This window comes from Lissotriton helveticus, chromosome 2_1, assembly GCF_964261635.1.
Source record: "Lissotriton helveticus chromosome 2_1, aLisHel1.1, whole genome shotgun sequence".
NCBI lineage: Eukaryota > Metazoa > Chordata > Amphibia > Caudata > Salamandridae > Lissotriton > Lissotriton helveticus.
In genome coordinates this window covers 1,043,549,176-1,043,572,075 of record NC_136059.1, presented here as the reverse complement: position 1 = coordinate 1,043,572,075, position 22,900 = coordinate 1,043,549,176, and positions in this window count along the sequence as shown.

Genomic DNA, 22,900 nt, shown 5'->3' with positions numbered 1-22,900 from the left:
AATGCTTGATCAGCTGTGAACCTCTGGTTAAGGTAAGAAGGTGAACAGTGGGCTAATAAAACAGCACTTGCTATCAAGAAGGATATTTTTTTCCTGGTGTTTTGATGGTTTTAGACTTAGTTTGGCTGGGATCCTGCTATTCAGGGCTCCAGCTTAGCTGCTTCCTCTCTAAGTTGATTGCATGTACATTAGGTACACTCCGGATTGGTTACTGGGCTACCCTTGTGAGTCCCTAGTATATGGTACCTTAGCTACTAAGGGCATAGGTACCCCAGAGGCCTACCTGGGGCTGAAGCATGTATTATGCCACCCCTGGGAAGCCTTCCAAAATTGCACCACAGGTCTGCTACTGCAGCCTGGGTAAGGTGGTGCATGCACCCCTTACTAAGATATAGGTTACCTATATCTACCTTATATCATTGACACAAGTAAACCTATAAGTCACTCCTATGGCAGGCCTTATCAATCCTGAAGGCAGAGTGCTTGGTTTTGTGTGAGAGGGTGCCCATGCATGAGCATGACTTCTCTGCAGCTTTCGGAATCACTTCTCTGTAGCTGTTCTGTGATGCAGCCAGATCATACTCTTAAGTGCATTACAACCTCGCGATTAATGCTAACTTTGGAATAGCTGCATGGAAACATGTTGTGTTTGGTGTCAAACACTTTGGAATCCTACCCCCCGCCAGTTCTGGTGGCGGGGGTAGAATTCCACCCTTCTAGAGGGAGAGACACGTACACACAGACCTAACCGGTAATAGTTTAAAAGAGACCCAGCATCACAAAATGTATGCTGCAGCCACAGACGCGAGTCTGACCTCCTGCTGCTGGACGAAACTCCAGCAGGGGAGGCCTGGACAATAAGTTTCCTGTCACAGGGAGGTGTAACCACCTCCCAGACAGGCTTTAGTGTATTGGGGCTGAGTGGGTGCGTTCATAGAATGCTTTTCAGAAAGTGCTGGGGGCACACTTGTTGTCCTTGTGCATATCCCAGTTCAAGACACTCAGCCCCCGTTCTGGCACGAAACTATACAAAGGGAAAGGGGTGTAACCACCCCCTCCCTGGGTCCTCCCATAGGTGGGACCCTAGAGTAAGTCCATCCCCTAAACTTAGTATAATTATAGGAACCCTGTCCTTAGGACATCAGATTACCCTGGATGAAACTCTGCAACATATATCCTGGAACTTCGACATTCTTTTTCGACTAAAAGATGGAAGAATCTCCCTTGGGGTCAAGGAGTGACTCCCCTGTTCAAACATGCACCAAAGAACCAACTTGCCGGTCTGCATTTCCAAGGCTCCTCCCGGATCCCGACAGATTTGCGACTCAGGACATGGACTTCCAGACTTCTCAGAGGACGGCACAAGATCCCAGCAAAGCTGAAACCCGCTGCCCTCATGAGTGACGTGGGACCAGAACTCCTGGACACCGTGCACGTTTGCTAGTGCATTGACTTCCCGAGCTTTCCCCGAAGTTGTGCATCGGGCTACTTATTTTCCAAGCTACGAGCACCATTTGTACCAAAGATTGTGGGCCTACACTCCACGAGTGTTCCGAGGGCCCGCTTCTAGCATTTCCGCTTGAGGCTTCTTGGCGATCCCTGGTTCGTCAACTGGTGGGTCCCCACAAAGATAACTCCTCTGTTTCTTGGGGTTTGCTGGTAGCTCTAGATGTGCCCTGACTCCCCTCCAAAGTGTGAGTCCCTCAGACCTTGTTGGCCTGCACTGAAGCTAATCTTTGCTTTCTGCGTGGGTTGCTGTTGCCAAGGTTTGTTGGGTCCAATCTGGAAACTGACACTGCAGCACTCTACATCTTTTGTGGGACAGCTCGAATCCAGCTCCTGGTTGTCTTTGACGCCTCCTGATCCTCGTGGCTGAAGAGTCAAGCTACACCTTCTTCACCTGAAATCACCAGATATTGGTTGGTATCTTCTCATCGCCTTCCTGGTCACTGGCTAGTGACCCAGACTCTATCCCCTCTGCTTTCAGGTTCTTCAGATCATCAATCCACCCTTGGAGCCACCCGGACCCTTTCCACTTGGTCACCTGCAGCACTTTTCCGCCGCTCCCCATTGAAATCGACGATGAAACCCGACACCAAAAGGCAATTATGCACCCAGCTTCCCTGGGTGAGGTAACTCGAATTCTTCAGTGCTCCTGTGGGTATTGACTCTAGAACTGCCTAGTTCGAAAGGGGTTTGCTCCAAGTCCTCTTCTAAGTGTCCTTAATCTGTAATTTTCCAACCATGACTTTCCCCATAGAAGTTAATGGTGATTCGTGGCTGTGTTTAGACACTGCACGCGTCCCCCGGTGGTCCCCTGTGTCACTACCTTGGGTGGTTCCTGGTGGCCACAGCGGTTCTATAGGCTCTAGGCCTTGTATCTATGTCAGTCATGGTTCTTATACCACTTTCTTAGTATTAGTTTGATACGCCCCTAGGGCTAAACGCATACTGTGCTAATTTACTGTGGGTCGAATAAGTTTACTGAATGTACTTTTGCCTCTAGCCTCATTTTTTTTTTTTTGTGAAAATATTTTTATTTCCAACAAGAAGCATAGACATGTAATACATTATACTGTGTGATGACAAACATCATTCCGTTATTGTAGGACCATACATGTACATAGTGTGGAATGCCCATTTAACAATTTTCTTTTACGTTTTATTTCCTACTTATGAAAACTCCCCCCACCTGCTACCCCCCCGGCACTTACATAACATCGTTTACCCCACATTTGTACTGTGTTTGCATTGCTCAGACTGTTAACTTTCCTTTACAACCCCGCTATCTGGAGACACCCGCATTGTCCATATCGTAGAAAAACATTGCTTCCTGTACCCTCGCGTGCGTTTGCATTGGCCGATGGGGGTTAACCGCCACTAAGGTGGGGGGGGAGAAGGGGGGGTGGCGGGTAAAAAGGGGGGATAGGGGTGGGGAGAGGGGGGGAATGGGAGGACAAGGACCGATGATAAAGGGAGAAGAGGGGGGGAAGGGGGCCCCCGGCTCTCTAGGAGAGTATCTCCCCCTCAGAATCCACCACAGGTGATCGATTCACATTAGTATCAGCACCAGCTTCAAAGTCCAACAACATTGCATTCCACTCCATTGAGATAGGGGTTTTCCGTAGACCTCTACGTTCCTCCCTCTGCAATTCCATACCCTCTGCTCTGGCCCATTGCACCACCTCCCCATGCCAAACCCTGGGGTCTGGCGGTCTAGCTGACTTCCACCTCATCGTGATCGTTCTCTTTGCCAATAAAAGGGCCCAGTCGGCAATCAGAACACAGTAAAGAAAACATGAACTACACTACCCATGAATACCTTGGGCAAACATAGAGAGTACATGGTATAAAAGGTATGGTGGAGGACATTACTTCCTCGTTCTTTGTCCATAAAACAGTTCAACAACAAAAGGTCAAAGTCCCAACTGCAACCAGGGTCTTTGAAGAACATCACGATGAACCGACCACCGGAAGGCAGAAGCGAAGAAGCAGCAGCTGAATATCCTCCGGGGCGAACCACAGTCCTCAGGTAATGGAGAACGCGCAGCAGGAACCTCATTTAGGATCAGAGCCTGAAAAGCAAAATTGAGCCGTAATACACCATACCCAAAATGGAGTAAAAGCATACAAAATACCAAATATAGGCGGGGGTGAAAAAATACTGCAAAGAGCATCATGAACAGCACAGTACAAGGGGGCGTGGCTACGGCGCCGATGTAGGTGGAAGCGGGTCTCCGGAGCTCATACGCGCCCGCCTCGCACCACACCACATCCTGCACCCCGACCGGGACCCCGGACCCCCAGACACGCAGGGGAGGACCCACGGAGCACGAGGGGGTGACACCAGGGACCCGAGAGTCCCGCTACTGGGCTGTGGGGAGAGCTCCCCGTGAGGCGGAGGACCCGGCGCGAGGAGCGCCCAAAATGGCGGCCATGGTCCCGACCTGAGGTGCCTGACAGAGGGGTGCTGATGGCGACTGGGGGCACACATTGCGGGAGTTCCTGCCTGATCTAGCGGCGGAAGACCCCCGGGGGCTGTGTGAGGTGAGCGGCGCCCCCTACAAGTGCATCGCGGCTGGGTTCCGGGAGCGGAGGCTGAACGACCTGCCTGACCCCAAGATGGCGCCGACGGAGCCGCGCTAACAGACGGCAAGGAGGTCCCTGAGGCAGCGAGGCGCGCTGTGGTTGCCCTGTGGCGGCGGACATTCCCCTGGCGCCCCTCCCCCCCTGACCGGCGGGGCGACTGAGTTTCGAGTGGCCTGGGGGTGAGCAAACCCCGGCGGAGTGACCGGCCGACCGCCCCAGGGGGGGGCACCCGAGAGACTGGGAGCCGGGGACACTGCTGAGACCCTCGCGCACTGACCACCGCCCTGGGCCTGACGCCGGTGGACGGGCAGGGGGCCGTGGCGCCCGGGTGAGGGGGGGCGCATCAGGCGACTGGAGAGGGGGTCCTGTCGCCCCACCGTCCTGACGGGGAGAGGCTTGCTCCCTTCGGCGTCTGAGGCGCTGGATCCTCGCCTGGCGGAGGCCCGGGACACGGCGGGGCCACGAGACGGAAGAGGGCCGGGGAGAAAAACGGCGAACACCCTGCCTGGCTGAGACCTCTGTGGTGACACCGGGACCAGGGGTAGTAAAGGTACTGACTCTTGACCGGATACGCCTGACGCTTGGGGGCGCAAAGCGAACCAACCTGCGGCACCCTGGTGGACTGTTGCTGTCTGTCCAGAGGTGCGGGGAGCGAGAGCCCCGGTGTCCTAACGACCTAGTGGAGAGGGACTCGCCCCCGGTAGTGAGCCCCAGCTGACGAGGGCGAAGAGGGGCAGTAGAGCTGGGGGATCGGAACTGGGCCGGAGAAACACCCGGACGTGACCCGAATAACTGGTGTCCACAGCGGGGACACACACGCCTTGCAGCCCGGCACCATGACGCGGGGCAGCAGAAAGAAGGGCTTCGACACCTTGAAGCTGGACGACCCGGGCCATATCGTAGAGGAGGATGCATCGATGTCTGGAGCGGGAAGCTCGACCTGCCCGCGAGATCCGTCACTGGGCGACATCATGCAGGCGATAATGGCGTCTCGAGAGGCTCTTGAGAAGCGGATGGACACCATCGGATCGGACCTGTCCCTGTTGAAGGACGACCACAGGAAGCTGAAGGAGTGGGTGGCGACCTCGGAGGTAACCCTGAAAGACCTGCCCGGGGACGTGGAGGCACTGAGAGCATCATTGGCGGAGGTGGCGCAGAAGGTTCGAGTACTGGAGCTCAGGGCCGAAGACAGTGAAGGACGCTCCAGACGTAACAACCTCCGCCTCGTGGGGGTTCCTGAAAAAGTGGAGGGCCGGGATGCGGTCACTTACCTGGAAGATTGGCTGCGGACGGCGGTGGCCCCTGAGGGTCTCTCCCCTTTCTTTGCTCTGGAGCGGGCCCACAGAGTGCCGGCGCGTCCCCCCAAGCCAGGAGGGCCGCCACGACCCATAGTACTGCGTCTTTTGCACTTCCGAGACAGAGACCACATCCTCCGAAGAGTCAGAGACCTGCCGGACCTAAGGATTCATAACAGCAGGGTCATGATCTTCCCGGACTTCACCAGAGACGTGCAGAAGCAGCGAGCATCCTTCCTGGCGGTCAAGCGAAAGCTGAGATCACTACAGCTGCCCTATGCTATGTTGTTCCCGGCTCGACTGAGGATCATCGCCGAAGGCCGCACACATTTCTTCCTCACACCGCAAGAAGCCTGGAGTTGGTTGGATGCCAGGGGGGAGCCGAGGACAGACGCCCCTCCGGAGACCTCGCCTAGGGGACATTCTACTCAGCCGACGCGGGGAACTGGCTCACCGACGAGATGGCAACAGGAGAGAGCTGAGGCGGTCCTGGCAGTAGTGGCCATCAGCCAGGGAGACGCCAGCCCATCCGGGAGCGCGTCGGAACAGTCGAGGGTTAGTGCTCCCAGTCCTGGCTCCAGTAGTGAACACGACCTCTCAGAGTCAGACCTGCCGGTGGTGACTCCCCAAACAGCAGACGGAGTGCTTGGCTGAGGCGACCAGAGGGACACTGGACTCGTGTGTAAGGTACTGGGTGCGACCTGAGACTGCTGTCATACGCTGAGCGGAAAGTCTCGGGGCCTCCCCTAATTGTTAATGGGCAACCGGGGGGGGTGTGGGGGGGAGACGGGCCGGGGGGCTTCTCCTGAAGGGTCCGAGGGGGGGGTGGGGCGGGTGCGGGGGGCTGCGGACCTGTTTGGGTCGGCGCACTGACCACCCTAGCCCTATTTTATTGAAGCACACTTCCTAATTGAGTTTGGATGGGGTTCCCATGTTGGTTGTCTGTCCTGGGGTGTGGGAGTTGGGGAAGTTTAGTTGTTCGTGTTGGGGGGGGGATGGGGGGGATCCGGGCGTGCCAGGGGAATTGCTGAGAGAATGGATGAAGTGCGATGGGCTCTGCAATGGGACCCGACCTAGGTTACAAATGTCTCACGTGGAATGTAAGGGGGATGCACACGATGCAGAGGCGCCACAAGATCCACTCCTATTTAGTCAGGCGGGGCATTCACTTCGCCTTCCTCCAAGAAACACATCTGCTAGACAAGGAGGGTAAGGCGTTACAAAAGAGGTGGAGGGGGCAGGTCTACCACACTGGATACTCTGCATATGCCAGGGGGGTGGCCATCTGGGTACGGGCGGGGGTTCCTTTCCAATGCACACAACACCTAATTGACCCGGAGGGGAGGTATGTCATGGTGAGGGGCAAACTAGATGGGAGGGACCTTACACTGGGCTGTCTCTATGCCCCGAACGTGGACCAACCTGCATTTCTCTCCTTGCTGTCCAGCAAACTGGCCCAGTTTCTAGTGGAGCCCTTGCTCCTTGGAGGGGACTTTAATAGCGTCACTGACATCGCCCTAGATAGATCACACCCCCCCTGCCCACTGCACCAGCTGGCAAACTAGCACTTGCGCGCACTGCTTGGCAGCGCCAATGGGGTCTGATCGACTCCTGGAGGGCTAACCATCCTTCGGTCAGGGACTATTCGTTTTTTTCCGCTCTCCATGAGCTACACGTTCGCATCGACGCCTTCCTGTGCTCTCACGGAGTACATGCTGAGGTTTGCCACAGTGAATACCTCACGCGCACGATCTCGGACCACAACCCGTTGCTTTTGCAACTGGGCTGGTCCCAATACCGCCCGCGAATCCCTGCCTGGAAGCTACGCCCGGAGGCACTGGAAGACCAGCTCTTCCGCACTACAATAGCCTCAAGCATCGAGGAATACTTTCAGATCAATGAGGGCACAGCGGGCTTGGCCACGATTGAGTGGGACGCCTTCAAGACGGTGGTGAGGGGTCAGTGCATTGCGGCGGCGTCGGGTGTTAGGAGGACGTTGCTAGCAGACATCACGAAGGAGGATGAGAAATTGAGAGACCTAGAGAAAGCGAGACCTGAGAGGCCGGACACACATGAGGCGCTACTTGAGGCACGGGAAGCGGTGGTGGCGACAGTGGAGCGCCTCAGATGCTTCGACTACAAGACCTACCTCACACGCACGCACTCAGAGCGCGACAAGTCGGGAGCTCTTCTGGCCTGGCTGGCCAATCCGGCTCGTCGGAGCTCGGTCATTCTTGAGCTCAGGGACCACTCGGGGGTGGCGCGCTTTGACCAAGGAGGAATTAATGAGGTATTCTACGATTACTACACAGAGCTCTACCGCAGTAGGATCCTGCCGTCGGCGGAAGAATTCCAGGGTTTCGTAGACGGCCTGAACTTGCCCGAATTGAGTAGGGAGGGCACGAAACTGCTCGGGGGCAAAATTGAGGAGAGGGAGGTGAAGGTCGCCATCAAGGGCATGGCGAGGAACAAGACGCCGGGCTCAGACGGGCTCCCAACGGAATTTTACCTAGCGTATATCGACCTCCTGGCACCCAAACTGACGCGGGTTTATAATGAGGCGAAGAGGCTGGGCAGCCTACCAACGACCGCTGGCGAAGCACTCATAGTCCCCCTACTGAAGCCGGGCAAGCAGCCGTGGGACAGGACAGCATATCGCCCGTTGTCCATGCTCAACCTAGACTACAAGATCTTGAGTAAGATCTTAGCGACGCGCCTACTCCCCCACATGGCCTCACTGATCCACGCGGACCAGTCCGGCTTCATCCCGGCCCGCAACACGGCGCTTAATGTGCGACGACTCCTGCACGTGTTGGAGGCTGACACCTATGACGGAGATGAAGCGGCGGTGTTTGCAGTCGACATGGAAAAGGCCTTTGATAGCCTGGAATGGCCTTATCTCTTCCATGTTATGCACACGATGGGGCTGGGCGCCGACTTCGTAGATTGGACGGCGCTGCTATACTGAAATGCGACGGCGAGGGTCAGAACTGGGAGAATCATCTCTGACATGTGTGCAGTGAGCAGCGGCACCCGCCAGGGATGCCCTCTCTCTCCCCTATTGTTCGCCATAGCTGTCGAGCCACTTGCGACGAGGGCCCGACTGGGACGGGCGTATCAGGGACTAGATGTTTATGGACAGGTACATCACATAGCCTTGTATGCGGACGACCTGCTAATGTTTCTGGCGGACTCGGCTGACTCTCTGCGGGGTGCTAAGGCCCTCCTACAATCACTGAGCAGGGTGTCAGGCCTTCGTGTAAACTGGGCAAAGTCATACCTGTTCCTAGCCCGACCACGCAGACTATGTCCACAGCCCTCGGAGGGGGTGACGTGGGAGGAGAGGAGCCTGCGTTACCTCGGGACCTCGATTTTTCATGACAAAGTGGATATTCTTGAGGGGAATGTCGGGTCGGCCATTAGACACACCAAAGAGAACTTCGAGTTTTGGAGTACGCTCCCGTTGTCACTCATGGGGAGAGTGGCACTTCTTAAGATGGTGACCCAGCCACGGCTGCTTTATTTCTTTAGGACCCTCCCGATCTGGATACCGGCCAGCTTCTTCCGGCGGTTAAGATCATTGGTAATCGACTTTCTATGGGAGACAGGTAGACGCAGAATGGCGCTCAGCACACTTCTACGCCCCAGAGAAGAGGGTGGGCTCGCGGTACCTGACTTCGAGCTGTACTATCTAGCGGCTCAGCTGCAGTGTTTGACCCAATGGGTCGCACGAGCCAGGAGAGGAGGTGATGGCTCCAGAGAACCGGCGGGCCCGGTTCAGGTCTTATCCCGGATTGTTCTGGGGCTCCCGATGGGAGACTTCCACCTTACGCAAGAATTTGCGACGGCCCGGAAGTGCTGGAATAGATACCACCAGAGGGGCCGCATTGGGGTGCCGTACGCCCCTGACATCCCGCTCCAGCTGTGCGGGGCACTGCCGCATGGGGGCTCGTGGCACGGGCTGGGGGATTGGGAGCAGCGGGGACTCGGGTGCATGGGGGACCTCTATGAGGATGGGACGATGCTGCCTTTCGACCTACTGAGAGACCACTTTGAGCTGTCAGGGGTAGACTTCCTCCTTCACGCGGCGCTAACGTCGGCAATCCGCAAACACTGGAAGACGGGTATGACGGAGCCTCCACTGTCTCTGGGATGCCAGTACGTGGTGATGATGGCAGGGACGGTCAAGGCGGTTACGTGCCTATACAGACGCATGCTCTCGGAGACCGTTGCCCCTCTGCTGGCACTGAAAACAAAATGGGAGACGAATCTGACGATGGAGATCCCTGACGAAGCATGGACTAGCATAGTGGCACGGACCCGAAACGGAACGCGCAACGCTAGATTTCAGCTGATGCACTTATATGTCCTACACAGGGCCTACCTGACACCTGACAAATTACATAAATACTTCCCAACCCACCCGGCGGCCTGCCCGCGTTGCCCAGCACCCTTGGCTGATTTCCAGCACATGTTCTGGTCCTGCCCAGAATTGGGTCCCTTTTGGCGGGAGGTGGTGGATACCCTGAGGGAGGTCACGGAGAGAGACTTGAACCTATCCATGGCACACTGCATCTTACACTGGTTCCCACACACATCAAAGAACAAGATTACTAGCAAGTTCTTAGACCTGGGTCTGCTCCTGGCGAAACGGGCCATAACATCCCAATGGAAGGCTAACAGGGGCCCTGTGGTGGAGAGGTGGAAGGCTGAGCTGCTCAAATGGGCCCGGTGCGAGGGAGAACTCCGTATGCAAGCTGCGCTTAGAGCAGATAACGACGCGGCACTAGAGAGGGCCAGGGCATGGGAGAGACTAACCTTGGACCTCGCACTTTCGGGCCTGGAGGAGGAGGACACCCCGGCACATAGCCCTGCCCCGATGGCTCGCCTGCCCAGAGAGGTGGCGACCTAGGCTCCCTCCCTTGCCCACCTACTTCCTGAGTGGGGACTATGAACTGATTGTTAGTTACTCCTGAAGACCTACTTCGGGACTGCATTAGCCGGGATGACTGTGATCTTGCATTGGTGATGACCTGGCACGCCTGGGAGGGTGGGGGGATGGAGCTGGGAGAAGGGGGGTTAGTTCTGGAGGGGGGGAAGGAATGGTGGGGGGCGGGGTGGGTTGGGGGACTGTGGAGTTCTAGATCAGCCGTGTAGGAAATGAGTACATACTGATTTCACTGGACAACGCGATTCGGTGGGAGAGCAAGAGGATTGAAAAAGCAGCACTGTCTTACCCCAGAAAACTGATATCTAATGCTCCGTGTTATTCCAACCTACGCACATATTTACCTACTGTTGTGCTGCTCGACCTCCGGGGTGTGAGCTGAAGAGCTGTGTAACATGACTGCTGTACATCTATAAGGGGACTGTTCACCAGTAGAAATGAAGCATACGATGTGATTGTACCATTAATGTTGCTGCAATAAAAAGATATGTACAAAAAAAAAATGAACAGCACAGTACAATTGCATATAAAGCAAAAGGTATTCAACAATAGAAATGCAGGCATAGAACCAGGGTGGGATAATCTTCGCCTCCTGTCCTTAATAGAATTGAAAATTCTTGTCACGAATGTTAGCATATTTTTCATTCTATGGCAGGACGGAGGCTTCGATTATGCTTGTTCAAAGCTTAGCCACCACAACAGTAGCAATATCAACAATAGGTTTGAAATAGAAGGTCTTAAACACAGAATCAGAAGACCAATCAGCGGCCTTCATGATATCATGCAGACTGACACCCATAGAAAAAGCTTTAGAATCCATAGCCCCCCATGCAGAATGCGCACCAAAGAGGGAAACATCAATGCCAGCTTCCAGCATCAGCCAACGTACCCATCTCACTAAAGTAGTAGGGGTCCCAGGTTTGAAAGGCTTTTGCAAAGCAATCAACACTTGACCATGTAAATCTTGTCTAAAAGGTGCAGTACTTTCCTCATAATCTTTATTGCACTGAACCACACACAGTTGTGGATTATGTGGAAAAGCAGGATAAGTCACAGAAGACGTATTACATTTAGTGCGTCTGGATAGAACAAAAGTAACACCCTCAGGTGAGAACGTACGACCAGCAAGGTCCAAAGCCCGAACATCGGAAACCCGCTTGCAGGAAACCAAACACAGTAACATAGTCAACTTAGCTGAAAGTTGTTTGCGTGTCAACAAGGAGTTGGAAGGCCAGGATTCCAGGAAACGCAAAACAACAGACACATCCCATAAAGCCACATATTTAGGACAAGGAGGTTTTACCATCCGAATGCCTCTGAGCAACTTAGAATTCAAGGGATGCTCACCCGCAGGCTTGCCATCGATAGAAACATGCCCAGCTGAGATGGCAGAACGAAAATTATTGACAGTTCTGTAAGCCAGACCAGACGAAGCAATGGAGGCCAGAAAATTGACAATCAAATCGATATCCGCTGAAGCGGAATCCACCTCCCGTTGTGAACACCAATCACACCACCGTTTCCAAGCTGACGCATAACGTTTGTGTGTGTTGGGGGCCCAAGCTTCACCGATAAATCTGGCAGCGTCGCTAGATAGGCCCAGGATTTGCCAGCGTCCCCCGAAATTCTCCATGCCACCAGATGGAGTTGACCCGACAAAATAAGGGGATGTGGTTCGAGCAGAGGGTCCAGCAACAGGTTCCACCTGTGGGGAAGAAGGAGCGGCGTCGAGCAGCTCATCTCCAGAAGAATCGGAAACCAAGCCTGAGCCCTCCAAAGAGGAGTGATCAGAACGAGTTCCGATTGAAAGTGTTTCGTGCGGGCCAGGACCCTGGGAATCATCACAAAAGGGGGAAAGGCGTAACACAGGAGAGGAGGCCATGCCTGGAGAAAAGCATTCGTGGCCAGAGCCTCCGGATCCGGACGCCAACTGTAAAACTGGGGAAGTTGTCTGTTGAAGCGAGAGGAAAACAGATCGACGTGACAACGTCCTCAAATCCGGGACAGCGCCCAAAATGCACGAGGGTGAAGACTCCAATCGCCGAAATCCCTCAGATGACGAGAATTCCAATTGGCAATTCGATTGTCGCGACCCGGAAGATATTCAGCAATAACAGTGATCTGACGTTGCAGACAAAGATGCCAAAAATCTTTCGCAATTTCCACCACAAGTTTGGACCTGGCCCCCCCCAGCTTGTTGACATACCGGACCGCTGAGACATTGTCCATGCGGAGGAGTATGCAACAATTCGTTGCTTGCGGGGCAAGGCAATGAATCGCAAAGGAGCCCGCTAGAAGCTCCAAGCAATTGATGTGAAGAGACAATTCTTCCTGGGACCAACGGCCCCCAGTCGCAACTGGGCCGCAATGGGCTCCCCAACCCCACAGACTGCCATCCGATTCTATCACTACATCTGGGGTTTTCCAGAACAGCGCCCGGCCGTTCCACGAGTCCATGTGCGCCAGCCACCATAGCATCTCCCAACGTGCATCCTTCGACAGAGGAATGTGATCCGAATAATGAAGACCCCTCTGGAGATGCTTGATCTTGAGACGCTGAAGCGCACAATAATGCAAGGGACCTGGGAAGATCGCTTGGATCGAAGAGGACAGCAGACCTACAATGCGAGCCACCGATCTCAATGACACAATCTGTCTGGACAAAACCAACCTCAATTCCCTCTTGATGGATCTGATTTTCTGACCGGGCAAGAGGAGTTGACAGGAGACCGAATCGATCCGAAAACCGAGGAAGTCCATCGACTGAGATGGAATGAAGGCAGACTTCTGAGGATTCACGAGAAAACCTAGTGATTGTAACAGATCTATTGACCAAATCAAATGAGTCTGCAAGAGAAGAGGGCATTGCGCCATGATGAGAATATCGTCGAGATACACGATCAGGCGAACCCCGCTGGCTCGCAAGGACTCAAACACTTTGTGAAGCACCACGGAGCTGACGAGAGGCCAAACGGGAGAACAGTGTATTCAAACCAAATCCCGAGCCACTGGAATCGGAGGAAGCGACGATGAGGGCTGTGAATCGGAACCGACAGATAAGCATCTTTCAGGTCGAGATGGACCATCCAGTCTCCTTCCTGAAGAAGGTCCCTCAGAAGATGGATGCCCTCCATCTTGAAATGACGGCACACAACTCCGCCGTTAAAGTCTTTTAGATTGAGGACCAAACGTGATCCGCCTCCCTTTTTCTCTACCAGAAAAACATTGCTGACGAAGCCCAGAGGGTGAAGAGAAGTGGGAGCGATGGCCCCTTTGGTCAGAAGAGACTCGATTTCCGCAGAAATGAACTCCTGATCTCGTTGGGAAAAAACAAGGGGAAGAGGCAGGTGGGGTTGGTGAGGGTGACTGTAAAATTCTATTCTGTAACCCTGCACCATCTCCAACACCCAGGCATCGCTCGAGATCAATTGCCAATTGGGGAGAAAAAAACGTAACCTGCCTCCCAATCCCACCTCCGAGACTAGGATCAAACTCACCTGAGTTAGAGGAGTCATGACACCCTCCTTGGTTTCCACCGTATCCGCCTTTCTTGAACTGCCCTCTCCTTTTGCGGGAGGGATAGAAGGAGGACTTGTTGGAATTGAAGGAATCTTGTCCACCACCTTTCTGGGACTGGAAACCACGTTGATTCTGTTGGTTGGACCCTCGGCCGAACGAGCGTCCCCATCGTCCGGCCCTTCCAAAAACCGGGCGAAAAGCCCGTCGCAGGGACGATTGAGCTTTGTCAATCCCACTGAAGGTTGCTACAAATTTGGTCAATTCCTTGAGGAATGGATGTCCAAACAACAAACCCTGGGCTAGGGAACCAGACTCATAAGAGGCCAAATCCGTGAGCTTTGGATCCAGTTTAAGAAGGATAGAGAGTCGACGCTCACATGAAATAGCGCAATTCGCGTTGCCCAACAGACATATGGCTCTCTGGGACCAACCTACCAACTCATCAGGATCAATGGCAGCACCAGATTCTTTGGCCCGAAAGCCCAAATCAAGGATCTTTGTCAGGGGACCCAGAAGATCTAACATTTTATCCTGACTGAACCGCCAGGCTCTGTCCAAACCTTTCTGGGGATCCTTAGAATATTTCTTCAGATAAGTCACCATGGTGGGATCCACCTCTGGAGTATCAGCCAATTTATCAGAGAGATCAAGACGCGGATATTCCGATCACAATCGGGCCTGTACATCTTTCTCAAAGGGTTGGCGAATATGAGTTTGTACATAGTCCGCCACCTCAGGAGAAGGAAGCCAAGAAGATGAATTTGGATGGATAATGTCGGAAGGGTCAAAAGTCAGCAACTGGGGAGTGGAAGGAGCGACTACAAAATGCTCTTTACGAGCATTCTTCGAAGGAGGAGGAACCACAGGACCAGAGGATGATGAATCAGAAAGAGGAAGTCCCATCAGCAGAAGGAGAGATAGGGGACGAGCGTATAGATTTGGAGGACTTTTTGGAAGGCTGCACTGAAGACAGAGACTGTGCCAATTTTGCAAAATCCGAATGATGCGGATTTTTGGGTGATTTTTTAGAGCGCCCTGAAGATGTAGGCAACCAACCTTGTTGCGTGGCATATTCTGACAGTTGACGCTTTAACGGGGCAATGGCGTGGAACAACGCATGACCCAACAAGTCGGTCCAGAGGGCTCTTCTTCGTCATAATAATAACCTTCCTCTTCATAATAATCTCCCATGTTGACAACTGAAAGTTGTAAATATGTCAACTTGAGGAAGAGTACAATATCAACAGTCAAGGGCAAAATCAGGGGGAGTGGTACCCCAGAGCAAGCCACACAACAATGCAGAACAGAACCCAACTACAAAATACACAATTTTGAAAGTGGGGGTGGGCTTGCCGCAACAAAGCCACTCTAGGCAAAGCCTATGCACGATTTTACTACCGCAATAGTCTTATCTACGAGGGCGGAGGCGGAGGCAACAGGCTGACACGCTGTGGGCACAAGCTGAGGCGAGTGCAGCTATTAGAAGAATGCTCCGTGAAGCACACGGAGCGAAAATTAAACAAAGACTGTCGCGCATGCGCGCTGACAGCCGCCTACAGCTGTAGAGGGACCCGCGAGCGTCGCGCGCAGTCCCCCCGCCTCCCAACTCCCGCTCCACAAAGAAATACAGGCGCGGACACCGCGTGCCTGCACATGGGGAGGTGTCACACGCTCCCCCTCACCGACGGGCGAAAACAATTACAACCGCAAACACGCGATGGGCCAAAGCCCCAAGAGAAGGCAAGCCACAAAAGGCAGACGAATCAACAGAGCGGCACACAGAACGTAAAGCGCTGAAATGCAACAATACAATACAAACAATGTAAATTTCAACAATGAAAGAATGTGCACTTAACTGGCTGCGGAGCAGCAAAGAAAGAGGAAGCAATGTCCTCTATGATACCCTTTATAGCATGTACTCTCTATGGTTGCCCAGGGTATTCATGGGTAGTGTAGTTCATGTTTTCTTTACTGTATTCTGATTGGCAGCTGTGCATTTCAGTAAAGAAATGAGAAAGCATAATCGGAGCCTCCGTCCTGCCATAGATTTACCTGGTGAGCAGTAGATTTACAGCACTTAAAACATTTAATTTGCAAAGGCTTCATTTTGCCATAGAGATTATGATTTGTGCTGCAGAAAAATTAGGGCACATTTTGACTTCTCAAATCCTCTTCTATTTCATTACAAAATTCTAACATGCAAACTGAAACATGCACTTGGAATACCAGCAGCAGAATTCCCTGGTGAGCAGTAGCTTTACTACAGTGATCTAATGAGTAACTAGAGTTCTAACATTCAGAATTTATGGCAAATGTGTGACACATCTGAATGCCCTCTTGATGGAACCAAAGTTAACAAGCATTGAAAATGCAATTAGGTCTCGCCCTCGTTTAAGGTAAAGCAATTCTGTTTGTAATTATATAAATATGCAGATTAAATATATGTTTATATATGTATGTATATATATACACACACACACACATATATATATATATATATATATATATCTAAATGCATATATATATGCATATATATGTGCATATGTGTGCTTGTAGAGAGGTAGAGAGAGGTAGAGAGGCTAGAGGTGTAGAGGTAGAGGTGTAGAGGTACAGAGGTAGAGGTAGAGAGGTAGAGGTAGAGAGGTAGAGAGTAGAAGAGAGTGGTAGAGAGTAGAGAGTGAGTAATAGAGAGTAGAGAGTGAGTAGTAGATAGTAGTAGAGAGTAGTGGAGAGAGTAGCAGAGAGTGAGTAGTAGAGAGTAGTAGAGTGAGTAGTAGACAGTGAGTAGTAGAGAGTGAATAGAGAGTGATTAGTAGAGAGTAGTAGAGAGTGAGTAGTAGAGAGTAGTAGAGAGTAGTAGAGAGAGAGTTGTAGAGAGTGCGTAGTAGAGAGTGAGTAGTGGAGAGAGTAGTAGAGAGTGAGTAATAGAGAGTAGTAGAGAGTATGTAGTAGAGAGTAGTAGAGAGTGAGTAGTAGAGAGTGAGTAGTAGAGAGAGAGTTGATAAGAGTAGTAGAGTAGTAGAGAGTGAGTAGTAGAGAGTGAGTAGTAGCGAGTAGTGGAGTAATAGAGAGTGAGTAGTAGACCGTAGTAGAGAGTGAGTAGTAGAGTGAGTAGAAGAGTAGTGGAGAGTGAGTAGAAGAGAGTAGTAGAGAGCGAGTAGTAGAGAATAGTAGAGAGTGAGTAGTAGAGTGAGTAGTAGAGAGTAGTAGAGAGCGAGTGGTAGGGAGCAAATAGTGGAGAGTGAGTAGTAGAGAGTGAGTAGTTGAGAGTGAGTAGTAGAGAGTAGTTGAGAATGAGTAGTAGGGAGAGTAGTAGAGAGTGAGTAGTAGAGAGTAGTAGAGTAGTAGAAAGAGAGTAGTAGAGAGTAGCAGAGTAGTAGAGAGTGAGCAGTAGAGAGAGTAGCAGAGAGTAGTAGATTAGTAGAGAGGGAGTAGTACCGAGTGAGTAGTAGATAGTGAGTAGTAGAGAGAGTAGTAGAGAGTAGTAGAGTAGTAGAGAGTGAGTAGTAGAGAGTGAGTAGGAGAGAGTAGTAGAGAGTAAGTAGTGGAGAGTGAGTAGTAGAGAGTAGTAGAGAGAGAGTAGTAGAGAGTGAGTAGTAGAGAGTAAATAGTAGAGAGTGAGTAGTAGAAAGAGAGTAGTAGAGCGTGAGTAGTAGAGAGTGAGTAGTAGAGAGTAGTAGAGAGTAAGTAGTAGAGAGTAGTAGAGAGTGAGTAGAAGAGTGAGTAGAAGAGAGTAGTAGAGAGCGAGTAGTAGAGGGCAAGTAGTAGAGAGTGTGTAGCAGAGAGTGAGTAGAAGAGAGTAGTAGAGAGAGAGAGTAGTAAAGAGAGTAGTAGAGAGTGAGTAGTAGAGAGAGTAGTAGAGAGTAGTAGAGTAGTAGAGAGTGAGTAGTAGAGTGAGTAGTAGAGAGCGAGTAGTAGAGAGTGAGTAGTGGAGAGAGAGTAGTAGAGAGTAGTAGAGAGTGAGTAGTAGAGAGTGAGTAGTAGAGAGTAGTACAGTGAGTAGTAGAGAGTGAGTAGTAGAGAGAGTAGTAGAGAGTAGTAGACTAGTAGAGGTTGAGAAGTAGAGAGTGAGTAGTAGAGAGTGAGTAGTAGAGAGAGAGTAGTAGAGAGTAGTGGAGTAGTAGAGAGTAGTAGAGTAGTAGAGAGTGAGTAGTAGAGAGTAGTAGAGAACGAATAGTAGGGAGTCAGTAGTGGAGAGTGAGTAGTAGAGAGTAGTAGAGAGCGAGTAGTAGCGAATGAGTAGTAAAGAGAGAGTAGTAGAGAGTGAGTAAATGTAAATGTAAATGTCATGGTACTTGTAGAGCGCACTGTCACCAGACGGTCACCTTGCGGTGTCATCTATGCGGTTTCCTGGCGCTGATACTCATACCGCTGTGGAACCCCTCCTGGCTTTCCCTGTGAAGTATCCACTCCTGGGCACCCCCAGGGTGAAGCCAGGCATCCTTAGCGCTGTTGGGGCCCGTGTGGAGGCTAAGCAAGCTATTGCCCAGAGTTGCAGCGTGGGGCACGTGATTAGAATAGGCACCGAGGCGAGAATTAACAGGTCCAAGGAAATTGAGCCAGAGACCCCGCCGAGGCGGGAATCGAACCCTGGTCCCTGGCCAGAACTCTGCATCAGGGTCTGCCGCTCTAACCATTGAGCCACACTCCTCCACAGGAGTAGTAGAGAGTAGTAGAGAGTGAGCAGTAGAGAGTGAGTAGTAGAGAGAGAATAGTAGAGAGTAATAGAGAGTGAGTAGTACAGTAGTAGAGAGTGAGTGGTAGAGAGTAGTAGAGAGTGAGTAGTAGAGAGTGAGTAGTAGAGAGTAGTAGCAATGGAGTAGTAGAGAGTGAGTAGTAGAGAGAGAGTAGTAGAGAGTGAATAGTAGAAAGTAATAGAGAGTGAGTAGTAGAGAGTGAGTAGTAGAGAGTAGTAGCGATGGAGTAGTAGAGAGTGAGTAGTAGAGAGTGAGCAGTAGAGAGTGAGTAGTAGAGAGAGAATAGTAGAGAGTAATAGAGAGTGAGTAGTACAGTAGTAGAGAGTGAGTGGTAGAGAGTAGTAGAGAGTAGTAGAGAGTGAGTAGTAGAGAGTAGTAGTAGAGAGTAGTAGAGAGTGAGTAGTAGAGAGTGAGTAGTACAGAGTGAGTAGTAGAGAGTAGTAGCGATGGAGTAGTAGAGAGAGAGTAGTAGAGAGAGAGTAGTAGAGAGTGAGTAGTAGAGAGTAGTAGAGAAGTAGAGAGTGAGTAGTAGAGAGTAGTAGAGAGTGAGGAGTAGAGAGTAGTAGAGAGTGAGGAGTACAGATTGAATAGTAGAGAGTGAGTAGTAGTGAGAGAGTAGTAGAGAGACGTAGAGAGTGAGTATTAGAGTAGTAGAGAGTAGTCAGTCAGTGTCATTCACTGTCAGTCAGTCAGTGTCAGTCATTCAGTGTCAGTCAATCAGTGTCAGTCAGTGTCAGTCAATCAGTGTCAGTCAGTCAGTGTCAGTCAATCAGTGCCAGTCAGTGTCAGTCAGTCAGTGTCAGTCAATCAGTGGCAGTCAGTGTCAGTCAGTGTCAGTCAGTCAGTATCAGCTAGAGCAGCTCTGCTTGACCTGGTTCTCTGGCTCTAAAGCAGCTCTGCTGACCAGGTTCTCTGGCTCTAAAGCAGCTCTGCTGACCTTGTTCTCTCCCTCTAAAGCAGCTCTCCTACCTGGTTTCTCTGGCTTTACAGCAGCTCTGCTGACCTGGTTCTCTGGCTCTAGAGCATCTCTGCTGACCTGGTTCTCTGACTCTGAAGCAGCTCTGCTGACCTGGTTCTATGGTTCTAAAGCTGCTCTGCTGACTTGTTTCTCTGGCTCTACAGCAACTATGCTGACTTGTTTTTCTGGCTCTACAGCAACTCTGCTGACCTGGTTATTTCCCTCTAAACCAGGTCTGTTGACCCGGTTCTCTGCCTCTAGAGCAGCTCTGCTGACCTGGTTCTATGGCTCTAAAGCTGTTCTGCTGACATAGTTCTCTGGCTCTAGAGCAGCTCTGCTGACCTGGTTCTCTCCCTCTAGAGCAGCTCTGCTGACCTGTTTCTCTCCCTCTAAAGCAGCTCTACTGACCTGGTTTCTGTGGCTCTACAGCAGCTCTGCTGACCTGGTTCTCTGGCTCTAGAGCAGCTCTGCTGACCTGGTTCTCTGGCTCTAGAGCATCTCTGCTGACCTGGTTCTCTGACTCTGAAGCAGCTCTGCTGACCTGGTTCTATGGTTCTAAAGCTGCTCTGCTGACTTGTTTCTCTGGCTCTACAGCAACTATGCTGACTTGTTTTTCTGGCTCTACAGCAACTCTGCTGACCTGGTTATTTCCCTCTAAACCAGGTCTGTTGACCCGGTTCTCTGCCTCTAGAGCAGCTCTGCTGACCTGGTTCTATGGCTCTAAAGCTGTTCTGCTGACATAGTTCTCTGGCTCTAGAGCAGCTCTGCTGACCTGGTTCTCTCCCTCTAGAGCAGCTCTGCTGACCTGTTTCTCTCCCTCTAAAGCAGCTCTACTGACCTGGTTTCTGTGGCTCTACAGCAGCTCTGCTGACCTGGTTCTCTGGCTCTAGAGCAGCTCTGCTGACCTGGTTCTCTGACTCTAAAGCAGCTCTGCTGACCTGGTTCTATGGTTCTAAAGCAGCTCTGCTTACTCGTTTCTCTGGCTCTACAGCAACTCCACTGACATGGTTATTTCCCTTTAAATCATCTCTGCTTTCCTGGTTCTCTGCCTCTAGAGCAGCTCTGCTGACCTTGGTTCTCTGGCTCTAAAGCAGCTCTGCTGACCAGGTTCTCTGGCTCTAAAGCAGCTCTGCTGACCTGGTTCTCTCCCTCTAAAGCAGCTCTACTGACCTGGTTTCTCTGGCTTTACAGCAGCTCTGCTGACCTGGTTCTCTGGCTCTAGAGCATCTCTGCTGACCTGGTTCTCTGACTCTGAAGCAGCTCTGCTGACCTGGTTCTATGGTTCTAAAGCTGCTCTGCTGACTTGTTTCTCTGGCTCTACAGCAACTATGCTGACTTGTTTTTCTGGCTCTACAGCAACTCTGCTGACCTGGTTATTTCCCTCTAAACCAGGTCTGTTGACCCGGTTCTCTGCCTCTAGAGCAGCTCTGCTGACCTGGTTCTATGGCTCTAAAGCTGTTCTGCTGACATAGTTCTCTGGCTCTAGAGCAGCTCTGCTGACCTGGTTCTCTCCCTCTAGAGCAGCTCTGCTGACCTGTTTCTCTCCCTCTAAAGCAGCTCTACTGACCTGGTTTCTGTGGCTCTACAGCAGCTCTGCTGACCTGGTTCTCTGGCTCTAGAGCAGCTCTGCTGACCTGGTTCTCTGACTCTAAAGCAGCTCTGCTGACCTGGTTCTATGGTTCTAAAGTAGCTCTGCTTACTCGTTTCTCTGGCTCTACAGCAACTCCACTGACATGGTTATTTCCCTTTAAATCATCTCTGCTTTCCTGGTTCTCTGCCTCTAGAGCAGCTCTGCTGACCTTGGTTCTCTGCCTCTAAACCAGCTCTGCTGACCTGGTTCTTTGGCTCTAGAGCAGCTCTGCTGACCTGGTTATCAGGCTCTAAAGCAGCTCTGCTGAGCTGGTCCTCTCCCTCTTAAGCAGCTCTGCTGAACTGCTTCTCTGCCTCTAGACCAGCTCTGCTGACCTGGTTCTCTGGCTCTAAAGCAGCTCTGCTGACCTGGTTCTATGACTCTAAAGCATCTCTGCTGATCTGGTTCCCTGGCTCTGGAGCAGCTCTGCTGATCTGGTTACCTGGCTCTGGAGCAGCTCTGCTGACCTGGTTCTCTGGCTCCAAAGCAGCTCTGCTGACCTGGTTCTCTCCCTCTAAAGCAGCTCTGCTGACCTGGTTTCACTGGCTCTAGAGCAGCTCTGCTGACCTGGTCCTCTGCCTCTAGACCAGCTCTGCTGACCTGGTTCTCTGGCTCTAAAGCAGCTCTGCAGACCTAGTTCTATGGCTCTAAAGCAGCTCTGCTGACCTGGTTCTCTGACCCTAGAGCAGCTCTGCTGACCTGGTTCTATGGTTCTAAAGCAGCTCTGCTGACTTGTTTATCTGGCTCTACAGCAACTCTGCTGACTTGTTTCTCTGGCTCTACAGCAACTATGCTGACTTGTTTTTCTGGCTCTACAGCAACTCTGCTGACCTGGTTATTTCCCTCTAAACCAGGTCTGTTGACCCGGTTCTCTGCCTCTAGAGCAGCTCTGCTGACCTGGTTCTATGGCTCTAAAGCTGTTCTGCTGACATAGTTCTCTGGCTCTAGAGCAGCTCTGCTGACCTGGTTCTCTCCCTCTAGAGCAGCTCTGCTGACCTGTTTCTCTCCCTCTAAAGCAGCTCTACTGACCTGGTTTCTGTGGCTCTACAGCAGCTCTGCTGACCTGGTTCTCTGGCTCTAGAGCAGCTCTGCTGACCTGGTTCTCTGACTCTAAAGCAGCTCTGCTGACCTGGTTCTATGGTTCTAAAGCAGCTCTGCTTACTCGTTTCTCTGGCTCTACAGCAACTCCACTGACATGGTTATTTCCCTTTAAATCATCTCTGCTTTCCTGGTTCTCTGCCTCTAGAGCAGCTCTGCTGACCTTGGTTCTCTGCCTCCAAACCAGCTCTGCTGACCTGGTTCTTTGGCTCTAGAGCAGCTCTGCTGACCTGGTTATCAGGCTCTAAAGCAGCTCTGCTGAGCTGGTTCTCTCCCTCTTAAGCAGCTCTGCTGAACTGCTTCTCTGCCTCTAGAGCAGCTCTGCTGACCTGGTTCTCTGGCTCTAAAGCAGCTCTGCTGACCTGGTTCTATGACTCTAAAGCATCTCTGCTGATCTGGTTCCCTGGCTCTGGAGCAGCTCTGCTGATCTGGTTACCTGGCTCTGGAGCAGCTCTGCTGACCTGGTTCTCTGGCTCCAAAGCAGCTCTGCTGACCTGGTTCTCTCCCTCTAAAGCAGCTCTGCTGACCTGGTTTCACTGGCTCTAGAGCAGCTCTGCTGACCTGGTCCTCTGCCTCTAGACCAGCTCTGCTGACCTGGTTCTCTGGCTCTAAAGCAGCTCTGCTGACCTAGTTCTATGGCTCTAAAGCAGCTCTGCTGACCTGCTT